This window comes from Eucyclogobius newberryi, unplaced genomic scaffold (genome assembly GCF_026437365.1).
Source record: "Eucyclogobius newberryi isolate DKJ021-1_F unplaced genomic scaffold, fEucNew1.0.hap1 SCAF_15, whole genome shotgun sequence".
In the NCBI taxonomy this organism is placed as follows: Eukaryota; Metazoa; Chordata; class Actinopteri; order Gobiiformes; family Gobiidae; genus Eucyclogobius; species Eucyclogobius newberryi.
In genome coordinates this window covers 10041064-10056090 of record NW_027315779.1, presented here as the reverse complement: position 1 = coordinate 10056090, position 15027 = coordinate 10041064, and the positions used below count along the sequence as shown (strand labels likewise).

General features: G+C 42.8%; 1 protein-coding gene across 1 annotated transcript in view; it reads right to left on the bottom strand.

Moving 5' to 3' along the window:
• sgcd (sarcoglycan, delta (dystrophin-associated glycoprotein)) overlaps window positions 1–15027 on the bottom strand; it is a 225098-nt gene that overhangs the window by 161439 nt on the left and 48632 nt on the right. The window contains exon 2 of the mRNA XM_072445985.1: window positions 2611–2665. The gene's annotated coding sequence lies outside the window, so the exon portion shown is untranslated. The remainder of the gene's footprint in view (window positions 1–2610; window positions 2666–15027) is intronic.

Here is a 15027-nt window from a genome sequence, read left to right as displayed (position 1 = left end):
ATGAATCAAAAAGGAATCAAAGCTATTGTGCTCTTTATGTCCTTGTGTGTAAAAGCTGCTAACCCGGCAAAACGTCTGGAATACGTGCGATTCCTGTAAAACTTCAGCAGTTCATAATTCAGCCTCAATAAAAGAACACACAATGGAGAAATGAGAAATCCAGAATCAGAAATAGTTTCCCGATACATGCATCAGAAACAATCCCAATTAGACCAGTGCGATTATTATTTTTTCGTCCAAAGTGTTGCAGCTCATTTTGTGTCGGTTTGACATTTGGACACAACAGATTGTTCGAAAATGGACCCCGAGCGAACCCAAGCGCGCATTCGAAACTACTTCATTAATTTGGGAAATTCTGCTTTCACGGCGACAGGTTGGCAACAGCTTTATCTTTCTTTTTTTCCAACCCACTTCACATTGGTTTTGTCAGAGGCAGCTGCACTGGCCCGTTGTTCCTGGCATCTCTCGTTTGTTGTGCCACAATTTGATTTTTAAAAGCTGTTTTGTGTTTCGCCTGCCTTCAGATTCACCTGTGCGTCCAGCGGAAAAGCTGCCTCGGCTCCGGGCGCACGCTCTGAGTTCTCGTCTTTTTTTTCTTTTTGTGCCGAAAGAGAAATTGTGCCAACAGGAAGAGGATCACGTCCCAATAACAGATGCTGCGCCGACTTTGGCTCTGGCACGAAACGCTGCAGGTTTTTATGCCTTTTACTTAAAACGCACGCACGGCCAAAGAGGATAATTCAATTCGACGCTCACCAAAGCCGCTCATCAGCCTGAGGTAACAGGTATATTTCTAAACGTTGAACTAATCAACTGAATTTTCAAGCTTTATGAACAGTACGGCCTTGAATAAATATCAAGAGAATGACTGCAAATAGAAACTAAGCCAACCCGAAGTGACGTTCACTAGCAAGGAACACGCCTCAACAATAGAATACGAAATAATGTTTATTGATAATAGTGATGATGGATAGATGATGGATGATGATGGATAGATGATGGATGGATGAAGGATAAATGATGGATGGATGATGGATAGATGATGGGTGATGATGGATCAATGATGGATAGATGATGGATCGATGATGGGTCAATGATTAATCAATGATGGATCGATGATGGATAGATGATGGATCAATGATGGATGGATGATGGATGGATGATGGATCAATGATGAATCAATGATGGATCGATGATGGATAGATGATGGATCAATGATGGATGGATGATGGATCGATGATGGATAGATGATGGATCAATGATGGATGGATGATGGATGGATGATGGATCAATGATGGATCAATGATGGATGATGATGGACAGATGATGGATTGATAATGGATCAATGATGGATCGATGATAGTTGGCTGGGTAGAGACTCAGGATGGGGGCTGTCTCTGGTAATCAGGCCAGCCGATTCAGAACCCCCCTCCGTAGATGGTGACGTGTTAAGGTGAATATGATAGAGACATGAGGTGGGAGGGCGGGGTCGAGAGAGCAGAGTCAACAAGAGAAGATGGGATTAGCCTGTGTATATATAAAGGCCTTCTGGATAATTAAAGGCGTGGTTAGAGTGGAGGCGTGGTTGCTGGAGAAGTAACAGGTTGAGGCGTGGTCCTGCTCCCGAATCCCAGTTGACGATTAACATCTCCAACTACACCAACAACAACGACAATTAAAATCTAACAATTTGGGAGGAATGGGCCGAGCTTGTCGTCGACATGCGTCCACAGCAAAAACTATATCGAAGTGAATAAAAGAGCGGCAGAAAAGCTTTGTTCACGTGGTCCTCGGGAAGATGACGTTCTTTCCGACACTCTGGTCTTTACTGCGAGTTATAAGACCGACGTGTTCGTGCAAGACCGACCCAATTATAAGTAAGAATGCGAGAATCTCTTCCAAAATAAGTCACCTTTAGCTTTTGTGGAGACGATCGACAACACGTCTTACAGATTTTCTCTATCAAAGGCCATTCAAGAGCGGACCGGGATTTTATCATCGGCGACATCAAAATCCTGACGTGAACATGAAACAGTGACGGGCGGATCGATGCCAAATATCGATGTCACACATTTATATTTACTTTTTGTGTTTGAGTTTAAGCTGGTGTGGAGAGAAAAAAATATAATAATAGAGAATTTTCAAAACTTTTCGAAACGTCGGTATCAGATATCGATATTGCAATACTTGAATCACTCGGTATTGAAGACGCACCCGCCCCTTAACACACATTTGTGAATCGGGACGTCACGGTGATCGGGTTCAATAATCATGATCGTAAGAACCAAAAAAAAATTATAATCGGGGCCAATTTTAGACGCAAAATTAAGTCTTTTTAGTTTCGATCTGTCGGTCAAAAAATTGCCCTAAATGGAAATAACTTTCTTTATCCAGGTGTTTTTGTCACATTTAACTTTGTTTTGTCTTTCAGAAAGTTCAGTTCGGTAAAGCAGCTCACATGTCAGACCACGAGAAGGAAAGCAAATTAAAGAGTGGTGAATAATGCTTAAATCGTGATGTTTTTTCCTCTCGATAATCGAAACGCTACCATTTGATATCGTGAAACATTCAAACACACAAATGCAAAGTGACAGGTGAAGTGGTGCTGACCTCAGAGACGAGTGCTGATCCCGAGTTCCTGATGTCCGGGGATGTCTCTGATCGCCTGAAGAAGTGGAAACAGAAGAAAGGGTCAGGTTATTAGTTATTACTATGTTACACATGTTGTAATAGCAGAGACGACTGGAGGGTGTTGGACAGTGAACGCACACAAGTGGATAGTTCAGTGTCGGTACCATATATTGTGAATAAAACAATACAAACAAATAACCCCAAAATGATTAACAGTTTGAATTCAGGTCCAAAGAGGGAACGTTCTGCTCTAGACGTTCCACAGTTCGATAATCTCACGTATGTTTGCGGGTTACGTGCCATGATATTGTCCAATATTCCGTTATTTATATGAGTAGATGTATAACACGTAAATGTCTCACATCCGACCAGTGGCACGCGGGTCTGGAGGGCTCGCCATCAGCAGAACAACAGGGCTCGCCATCAGCAGAACAACAACAGGGCTCGCCATCAGCAGAACAACAACGGCTCGCCATCAGCAGAACAACAACAGGGCACGCCATTAGCAGAACAACAACAACAACGGCTCGCCATCAGCAGAACAACAACGGCTCGCCATCAGGAGAACAACAGGGCTCGCCATCTCGAGAACAACAACAGGGCTCGCCATCAGGAGAACAACAACAGGGCTCGCCATCAGGAAAACAACAACACGTGAAGAAGAACACGGTATTCTTTTTGTTTCAGCACAAAGTATTGAGTCACGCGCCGAGTCAGGAGCGTGTTCTCAGCATCCAGCAGTCGTTTCACCGTAGTAAGCATCGGATTTTCATTATTATTTTTGAGGGAACACGGTTATGATAATGTTAAGAGACACAATGCGTAAGGATGTGCAAACCTTCTGCTTGTTCTTCTTGCTTCTGGAATTAAGTCGAAATATACTATTCCGACTACCGTATTTTCCCGACTAGAAGTCCAAAAAATGTATAATAGAGAAGAAAAAAACATAAACAAGTCGCACTGGAGTATGAAATACGGTGTGTGAAAGTGTGAAAATAACAAATAATATCACATATAAGTCGCTCCGGAGTATATAAGTATAAATATAAGTATAAGCCGCACCCCGGCTAAAACTATGAAAAAAGGTGCAACTTATAGTCCGGAAAATACGGTAATATTGACAATCGGAATTATTGGTATTTGAAGCTGATTTAGCTAAAGCCTTTATTCATTTTTTATTTTAACATGTTGTTTTAAGATCTGAGAACGTTAATGTGGTATGTGTCTATATGTTGTTTTTGTCTTTCTTTTTGCTTTCATCCCGAGTTGGAAAAGACACAAGTCCGAGTTCCCAGCGCAGTCTTGACTCTTGACTCTTGAGCCGTTATTATAGCCCGCAGTCGCCACCGCGCGAACAGAGGTAAAATTAGCCAAGTGTTAAATTACATTGTGTCCAGCCTCAGCAATTAGCATCACCTTCAGCGCTTTTAATCAATCCGGGCTTTACCTGTGGTGTGTAACGGCCTCCTCCCATCTGAAGAGGCGCAAACACTCACATGTTATCACCCACACCGAGAATTAATGAACGGTCAGGGCCGGTTAACGAGGGGCGGCGCTCGTCTGTTTGGATTCAATTAAAAACAATATGCTAATACCCCTGAGTGCGCTAATAACATGTCAGCCGAGCGGCCGCCGTGTGTGTCGCATCGCTTTGGGCTTAAGTCACCGTCACACGCGACGCCGCTCTGTGGACTGCAGGTTTATTATGAAGCAAGTTCTATTTACTGTAAAAAACATATATGTATATATAATAAAAGCATTTCACTTGAATGTGAAACACTGGCTCAGAGATGTCCTTTCCCTCTCTTTCCTTCTCTGTTCTTACTCTGTTCTCTCTCTGTTCCTCGTCACAAACTCGGCCGGAGCACATTTAGCTTTGTTCACAGTTTGATAAAGTCCTCTCCCTCCAAGCCTCAGAAACACTCCGTTCTGAATCTCCTCCATAACTGACCTTTTCTCCACCTGTGACGCGGCTCTTAGGATCTTCTGCTGTTTTTAACTCCATAAATCATCTCCATACTCGCTCTAATCACGATCAGTACGACTGTGAGCTGAGACCAGGACGTTAAATGGTGTGTAGTTCCCTCTGCAGCCAGTAGATGGCGCTAAAGTTAAGTTAGTCCCAGGTTAAAAAACAAAATGTAATTTTCTTTGTTATATACAATTTTAGTTTAGTTAAAAAATATGAGATCCAAAACTAAAAGGTATCAGGAGTACATTTAAAGGCTAAAAACAATACAAATAACACAGAATATTTTAAGTATTTGCTGGTTCTGATTGATCAATTGGCAAACTCCACATCAATCTCACGGCAATGAAGGTTTGCCAGAAGACTTAAAACTACTCCAACAGAATCAGAATAAGATTTATTGCCATTGTCAAAGAACAAAATTAACAATCATAGGAACTTGTCCTGGTGATTTGATGCAACACAAAACAACAAAACATTGAACAATGAGGTAAAACCTTTTGTGTCGATTGAATCATTTCTACACAGTCTGGTGGTAAAATTAATATTTTCTTGAATTGGAATGACTTGCACTTTTTGTATGCTCTGTGTACAAACTCTTATCTACAAATAAACTTTCCTGGCCAAAGTTACAAAGCCTGGAACCGCCAAGTGCGAGGAGTGAACTGCATTATATAGTATTAGAAAGGCATTAAACTAGCATAACCTGCTTCCTGATACGGACAGATCCAGAAGAGTCAAAATGGAACAAAGATTTGCTAAATACATACTTTTTACAAATGACCATATAAGCTTCTTCTTATATGGTCTGTTTGTGAACACAATCCTTCCTCAAACAATGAGCTGACACATGTTCTGCTCATATTTCTACTTTGCACTCAGATTTGCGAACATGAATGCACGAGATGAGGATTCTCCGTGACATGTGACACACTAAACTCTCAAACTGATCCTTCAACATAAAGAGACAGCGTTGGCCGGTCCGAGCTCATCCATATTCATGACGTCTGCAGTGCCTCGCAGCAGATTGGAGCTCTCTCAGGAGGGACCGGAGCCAAAGCCCGTCTCCAAAGTACGCATTTGAACCGTTTTCACACGTCGCAGTAAAAACGCTGACACATCCACAGTTTTACAGCCCCATATGCTGCGCCGAGCCGCTAATTCCGCTAACACACATTCCATTCCACCTGAAAGGGAGTCGTTACTGGCTTAAAGAAGAGGTGTGCATCATGAGTGAGAGATAAGAGGACGAGACGCCCACCACAGAGGATCATGCGACGCAGGAAGCAGCCTCAGCAGCTTCTGAAGCTTCAGCTGCCAAAAAAGATATTAGAGGTATTTGAAGAACGATGTGGAGAGGTCATGAACACTATTTCTGATGATTCTTAGTGTGGTAGTCAAGACACTAATCAAGACCAACCACAGCCCACATCTCTGTCCTCAGTGTGTTGTTGCATTACTGTAGATTTGTTTTTGTTCCGTGTAGAACAACTAAATCCAATCCGAGGGAACAAACTGCCGCATTTTAGTGTTGCACTTCAGGAGCACGTCGCCTCGTGGACGTTATCGCTGACAGCAGTGGCCGTAATGAGCGTCAGATCACGAGACAACAAGACAGGTCAAGGCCAGTCTAGAGTACTACGAGTACTTCAGTCTGCGGCAGTGCCAAATACTGCCCCCAGGGGTCAGTGTTGAGTCCTTTGTTGTTTATTCTCTATAATGATGATTTATGTTTATATATTTGCAGATGACACAAATATAATTTGTTGTGGGAATGATTTAGAAGCATTAATTGTTATAGTGGAAAAATGGTTAAAAATACAAAAACGCTGATTTGATGTAAACAAACTTTAAAAATGAATAAAACTAAACGTGTAATTTTTGCAAATCGCCCAAAGTGAACAGCAGGTTAATGATAAATGACACAGTGACAGAACAGGTCAATTAAATTCATTTGTTTTTAGGAAGAATACTTCAAAAAAAGATTAGTCGTATTAATTATATAAAGACAAAATGACTGTTAATCATTATGAATTATTCCCAAAGTTAAAGACTTGTTGAATAAACAGGCATTATATATATTGTATTGTTCCTTGGTTCTCTTTAGCACTCTGGTCTGGAAGTGTGGGGGAAACAAAAAATAATGATCACATTTATAATATACAAAAAGAGCAATGTGAATTGTAAACAAAGCTACTGAAACGGCACAAATAAACTTTTTAGTTTCAAAAACTGCTGTAAAATACAAGGATCGAGTCGACTTAAAAATGGGCCTATTCATGTATGAAATTAAGAGTAAACAATTACCTCTGCATATTCGGAATGTTTGAAATAAGTTGGACCTAGAGTTTAAGACACTTTACTAGTTGTGGAGGAGGAAAAGTATAAAATGATGTTGAAAATAAAGGCTGAAAGGAGCAATTAGATCCCTGTTTGCAGTAATCCATGGACATGTGTTCACTGTATGTTGTGTTTAAGGTGTGACTGTCATTATAAGACCTGCTCTTCCCTTTTCGGACTTTATTCTCACTGTTTTTATACTTTGGCCTTTGGGAAAACATGTCTGAATTAAAAGACAAACTGATATCACTGGTGCCTGATGTATATAAAGTATAACAAGCCGGATAGTAGGCGGAAAAGCGCTATATGTGTTGATGAAGAAAGTGGAGAACGTGCAAACTGTGCAGAGAGCAGCGCGGCGGGACCGCGAACCCACCACCCTCTACTGTCGTCACATCAAGGCACAGAATAACACTGAATAACACATTACAAGTATATTTGGACCGGATAACAGTGCAAATATGTAGATGAAGTATTGTTAAAGTGACGCAAACCACTCTGCCAGAGGAACACAAGGAGGACTCGAGGTGCGAATGACGGGTTAGAACACATTGCACTAAACTTTTAAGATTTTACTTCAAAAAAACGTGCCATTTTTGGTGACGTTAATGATTGTGCTTCCTGGGTTGGACACGAGCAGCACGAGCAGCACGAGCAGCAGAGGTAATTCCACGACTTTTTCTTCACAAACGGACCAGGATAAATATGTGAGAAGTTTAAAAAGAAAAAGACGAGAACCGGTCAAAAAGCGCTCAACGTCGCCCTGAGGATCACGACGAAAACCTGTTCAAATATTCACATTTTTGGATCCGTCGTCCCACATAAACCGTGACACTGCCTCGTCTCACAGCCTCACACACACGCGCACGCACACACACACGTACACACACACGTACACACACACACACACACACACACGTACACACACACGTACACACACACGTACACACACACACACACACACACACGCACACACACACGTACACACACACGTACACACACACACACACACACACACACACACACGCACACACACACGTACACACACACGTACACACACACGTACACACACACACACACACACACACACACGCACACACACACGTACACACACACGTACACACACACACACACACGTACACACACACGTACACACACACGTACACACACACACACACACACACACACGTACACACACACGTACACACACACGTACACACACACACACACACACACACACACGCACACGCCACTGTCAGAAGCAGTTCCTACAAAAAACAGATAGAACAGCCCAAAGACGGGGGTCAAACCAGGGTCGCCGGATTTCAGAGCGCTGTAAAACTCCCAGAATCCTCGACTCCCCGGCCACCGCGACGCGCTGGAGGGGAGACGCTCGGGTGTCAGATGCGGTGGGAACAGACAGCGCCGCGTCCGGGACAAAAGTGTGGTAAATCGAGCCAACGCGCCACAAACCGCGGCACCGTTCTCAGGCGACGCCGAGTAAAAAGCTCGGAAGGATTTCGATAGCAGCGGAGGACGATGGGAGAAATAACGGTTCTCTTATCTTCATAGTTAGCAGTGGTGGTGGTGGCACTTGTCACCGGGCGTGTTCTGTTATGGAAATTGATTTGTTCGTGTTCTAATCTTGTTTCGTCTTCTCTGGTAGCACGGCTCGCTCACCTCAGAGTGCAGCCTCATCAAGGCAGCAACAATTCCACTCACCTCATCAAGTTTGTGTTTGATTGAGAATAAAAAGCTGCCTTAGGGCTTTGGGAGCCACACTGACTCACCAAGCTACTGTTGAATAAAATAAATGGCACAGGTTTGAGAGTAATGATGTCACGGTGTTGTGTTCAGAAGGAGTTCAGGAGGACAGTGCAAACTTACATACAACTGTTAATATTCTGTTGGTTTCTTTAAAAGTAAACATGCCATCGTCGTAAAGTTTCAGGGGGGAATGGGGTCTCTTGCATAGGTCCCTTTTGGTGTCACAACTACCCAGATGGATTCACCTCTGCCAATCACAAACAGGAAATAAGTTGTATATAGAAAGAGCGTCACGGAAGGGGGCGTGGTCTGGTGTGGGAGAAAACCTATGAGTTACAGCGTAATATGGGCAAGGGAGAACGTCGCCGTGGTAACCTTTAGTGACCAGTCCAGTTCTAGCCTCACGTTGTGTTGGAACGTTCGCCCTCCGCACCGGACACGCCCTCTGCACCGGACGCGCCCTCAAGAGCTTTCAGGAGCACGGACTAAATTATTACACTTGGACAGTTGTAAATGAGGCTCCTTAAAACTGTCTGCGAGTTGGCTAACGTTTATTAGCATAGCAATAATATGTAAACTAGCATTAGCCCCAACTGCTAATTACCTGAAAACCAGCCTTGCAACTTGTATCCTGGGAAAACCTGGCTATTTTCTATATTTATAATTTATAATGATTTGTATGTGATTATGCTGCCATATTTTAATAAAAAGAAGAAAATATGTAGAAAAAAAGCAAACAATACTTTTCTCTGACTGTATATTTAGAAGGGGGCAGCAGGGGGCTCTGTCACTATAGTTACTTTGTTCTGCTTTTAAAGTGCAGTTAAAATGCAGCACGCGGAACTAGCATTGTGGTAGCATTTAGCCCCCAGCTAACGTTAGTCAAAATCACAGCAGCAGTTTTCTTCCCAAACGATAAAGTAAAACCATAAACTACATGAGCTCAAAAGTATAAAACTAGCGAGGAGTTTTCCATTCCATCCTACTTTTTTTCTTTCAATCTATTTGCACCGTTTCAAAGTTGCAGAGAAGTCATTTCGTCTTAAAAAGCGCCGCGCTCCCCGTGCACAGAGTGATTTCAAGTTTGCAGCCACCTCCCGAGGCGTCCGGGGTTTTTCATAATTAGTCCGCAGCGTTACAGTACGATTCGCTAACCGCTGACTTCACGCTAACACTTAATGAGCAACTTTCATCTCCGCGTGTTGGTTTGGAATTATGATCGGCCTCGATTACACTTACCGTATGTGCAGGTCGCAGGTGAAAGTACACTTTACAGCTGATACTTTGTACTTTATACTCCAGCACGTCTCTGAACGGCAAAAAGTACATTTCCATTTGTTTTCGGGGCCGGTTAGCTGTGTGCTAAGTGTAACGTTTACTGTGTGAGATCACAAACACAGCACACCGTTTTTTTAAAGAAACAAATACATTTTAACCCCGTATTTCATCAAAACAGATAGACATATTTTGCACGGACAAGTTCAGGAAGGTTAAAGTGCGTATTTAGTCAAATGCTCGTGGCGATGTAGCGATACAGCCGCCCACAATCGCCAATTGCTAATCGTCATCATCACGCTAATCAGAACGGGACGCTCATTTCAGTGGGTTCAGGGCAAACACCCTATAAGTGTTCAAATGTCATTCTATTTACACATTGAATTATCTCTCCACCTCCTCTTCTCTCTCCCTCTCTCTTTTCTCCCCTCGCTCTCTCTTCCCTCTCCTCCCATCTCTCTCTCCTCTTCTCTCCACTCTCTTCTCTCTCCCCTGCCCACTCCTCCCCGCCCCCTCCCTCTCTCTTTTCTCCCCTTCCCTCTTTTCTCTCCCCTTCCCTCTCTCTTCTCTCCCCTCCCCTTCTTTCACCTCTCTCTCCCCCCTCTCCTCCTCTTCCCTCTCCTCTCCCCTCTCTCTTTTCTCCCCTTCTCACCCTCTCCTTCTCTCTCTCTACTCCCCGCACTCTTCCTCTCACACAGTTCACACAGAAGCCTTCACCCGCCTTCACCCGCCGCACACTTGTGACCTTTGGGTGTCTAAAAAAAGCTCCCGACTCGGCTCTTGTTTCAGGAGCGGCTGCAGACGCCGACCCACCTGAGGCTGATCATGCGAGTCAGACACAGAAGCTCGAAACACACTAAAATGTGAACAAGCACCCTGATGGCAAATGTGAAAGTCGACAATTGTGTAAAATATTTAGTTTGCATTTGACATCTAAAAAACAGAAGCAGTCGTAGAAACACAGATAAACAACAGGAACGCTGCAGCTACGTCACATTTATCACTGACACAGACATTGATCACACGGATGACCTCGTGACCTTTTCTCGTGACCTTTCCGTTCTTAGAGTAGATAGGATGTTTCCAAGTCTTGAGTCCAAATGTTGAGGAAATTCATTTAAATACTGTGTTGACGTTGAAGTGCCCTTTTTCTCCCCCTGTCCTGTTAAACAAAAGCTCCCAGACTGACGGCACCGCTCACACACCACATTCATAATAAAACCTGTTACCACCCACCTGTGTGCCGGTGCGCTGTTTCCAAATTAGAAAAGTTCTCTTACATCATCACTTTTATTTTCGTGGTCAATACCAGCAAGTTATACATCATTTTAAAGGTTATTTTCTCAACAAAACGAATATGTCATTGATTGAATTGATTGAAGATATTGAATAATTATGCCCCAATAAGCAATTGCCAATAATTTGTGAGACAGTCTCAACTTTTCGTAAGGATCCATAGAAAAACAATATCCACTTATAATTATACCAATACAAAAATGAAAATAAAATATTATTAATTTATTAAAAAAAAAAATCACCTCTATATGGGAAATCCATGGGTAAACTTACACATTTTCACATACATTGTTTTTAGCAGTTAAAATTGGTATTAGTGGCCAACAAAACATCAAAATGTATGTTTTATGATCATAGAGGAGCTAAAATTGTAATAAAACAATTTGGCACAGTTGGCACATATTTGGATCACTTGTTCTGAAAATACTTTTTGATACAAAAAGGTCAACAGAACCAAAATGCCTGTTCCTAGAGATCTGAAACTTTACACAGTTGTTGTCAACAAGATAAACATCATGTACAGTGAACAGCATATGCACACAATGAAATATGTCATGCTCAGGACCATTACAAATTGACAATATTTAGGTGAGACTAAAAAAGGATGTTTTGTTTATATTTGGGCTTCTGTAGTGTAAGTTCTGAAGCCCTGACAGTGTGACATGTGCACATCTGCAGAAACTAGAAGGCCTAAGCTTTCTAATGATGCATCACACTCACATGGAACGTAAGATCCTCTTTTAATAAGCAATGCCATTTGGGTATGTCCAACCCCGGATTTACAGAGTTTTCCGCCGACAACGCCATGTTGGTTCGGACGCGAATGGAGGACGCGTGTTTCTCTGATTGGTTAATCCGCCTGTCAGTCACACCCAGTTGAACGCAGGGAGACAGGATTTAAGGAGTCTTTGTGAAGTCTCGACCAAAGCTTGTGGAAAACGGCAGAAACACAAATAAAAGGTGAAATGACAGTTTTCGTTTGAGGTTCCACGGCTTTTCACCCTGTGTTTAACGTCCGCTGCGCTACCCGCTCGTCTCCATGGAGATGTCATTGCTTTGCCACAGTATTCCACGGTATAGCGTATCTTATCTCGTAACGCATCTTATCTCCATGGTGAGTAAGGCCAACATACAGGCCAGATCAGTCTCACAGCCATGATGCGTGTTTCTCTCAGTAAATGCATTACTTCGTGGAGATGGATCAAACTTTAGACCATTCTCCACGGAGACGGATCAGTTCCTCCACCAGAAAGGTTACGAGTCAAGTTTGTGGAGAAACAAGCCTGGGTGCATGTTTTTTCAGTAGCATAAAAAAACAACTGTAATGGCGTGATTGCGTTTATTTCAGTCCATCTTACTTTAGTATGACAAGATTGTGGAGCCAAACTCGCACCGATAATGAGAAGGTTCAACGTTTGTGGACATGTACTTCAAAAACGACACCATCTCCCATGACATCATTCTAGAACGTGAATGCAGCCCGCAAACGGACCCGACGGGCGCGGTTCGGTTTGGGATGGACCCAGGGCGACAGAGCAGGTGCGACCAGACTCTGAGGAAACTGTTGAAGAAGTGTGTTTTCTGCAGTTCCCCGTTTGACCTGCCCTGGAGACGAGTGCACCGCCTGGTCGGAAGTTAAGTCCTGACCGCTACGTCGAGTTTGGACCGAGTGCACCAGCTCAACTTAAGACCAGGCGCAGTTAACAGTCGAGGATTTCTGAGCTTGTTGCCTGGAAACGTCATGGATTATCTAGTTTCACAGTGTCAATCATCCACAGCAGTTGTGTCATAAATCTGTTTTTTGCACATTTGCACATGTCATAGCAAAGATTGTAAACGAACTGCTGCTTCTGTCTCTGGAAGTCACGGAGAACTTGATTTTCTAAGCGTCACAGGAAGTGTTTAGTTGCCGTTAGCTGAACTTCTACAGATAGAGAAGGAACTTAAGCCTTAAGTTTCATTCTTGGATTACTTTATGTTCTATAGACGTGGCAAGACGCACATTTGTGGACGGTGTCGGTGTAAAACAAAGAGAGCTTGGAGCGTGAACATAGCTGCAGCCGGAACGTATGGAAATGTTGTGTTTTGGGCCGTATCGCTCAGGTCGCAAAAATATCGACGACGTTAGCAGACTTTGCTCACGACGGTGCAATTGCTCTACAAATTCTAAACAAGTAATAGCCCCAAAGCAGGACAAAAACGTGGTCTTCTGCTGCCAAAGGAAATCTATTCTTCTAATTCATTCATTTCAGTCTCGCTTTTTCAACATCTTTCTGGGTTTAATTATTGGAATGTGAGCGGCGCGTGTCCTCCATTAAGAAAAGAGCTGCTGTACAATATAATTATCCACTCGTTGAAATATGAAAGTGAATATTAAGTAAACAAACCCGATGAATGACGGAGAGCTCGGCGGTCTTGGCAGGTCTGCATTAAATTTGAATTGAAACAGCTCGCAGGCGTTTGTTGTTACACTGATTACGTTCAGAAATAATAATGAAATATAGCCGCAAGCGGCAATGATCGGCCCTCGCCACGCAGCAAGAGGAGGGGGCGCTAACGAGCCCCAATTGTCCTTTTATTACGCCTACTGCTGAATCTGTGACGCTGTCACATCTTCTCCCCTTTGTTTTACCATCAAAAAGCAATTTTATTTTGAATTCTTGGCAAAATGTGCGGCTTTGCCGCACAGACACCGTGACTCTTAGAATAAAAATGTGGATAACTTTTGATGGTCCTGAAGATGAGTCTCACCAAATTTCAGGTTAATAGGGCTAACGCCCTAAGAGGAGTTTGTGAAAGTCTAAAGTGTAAATATGTTCTGGCGATTTCCCCATTGGAATAACATGGAAGGTTTCGGTCATCGTTACGGCAACGCCATAACAATTATGACATGGGTCTCATTGACTTTTTTGATGGGGATGCTAAAATTGAGTTGTGTGTCAAATTTCATATAATTTCGCAAAACTAAACATTTAACCTCCATATAAAATCTGTAGGGGGCGCTGTGGCGCCAAATGAATTTATCTCACTTCAAGTAGGTTTAGGGCAAAGAGTTTAACAACTGATTCTAATTTGACGCAATTCGGACTTTATCTGCGCAAACGGCAGAAATTTTAAATATGGGAGATTTCTGAAATTCTAGCTACAGTTTGCGGCTTCGCCGCACAGAGACCGTGACAAGTATCAATGTAATTTGGATAATGGCGCCCTTATTGTGTTGAATTAAAAAAGAACTTGACAGACGGCGACACAATTGACATGGCAAATCCAGTGCAAATGAACACAAATGTAGGTCAAATGTGCGGGTCCGCCACACAGAGACCGTGACACTTGGAATAAAAATATGAATAACTTTTGATGCTCCGCTTGTGTAGATGATTTTCCTCAAATATGAGCTTGATCGAGCTATTGCCCTTAGAGGAGTTTGTTAAAGTGTGAAGCGTAAATGTGAACATTTCAGAGATTTCGCTTCAATGTTAATTTAAAGGTCACTCTGTAGGGGGCGCTATCGCGCCCATTTCAATTTTGTCATCATAAACTGGTCCAAACTAGAAAGTTGAACAACTGATTCAAATTTGGTCCTAACTCTCTGCATTTTACAGAGATGGCGCTAACGCAATTGTCTAAGAACTAAGACAGCGACACATTGTACATGTTCAATGCTGTGCTTAACCAGTGCAAATGAACACAAATATCGGTCGAATGTGTAGCTCCAGCGCACAGAGACCGTGACACTTGGAATAAAAATA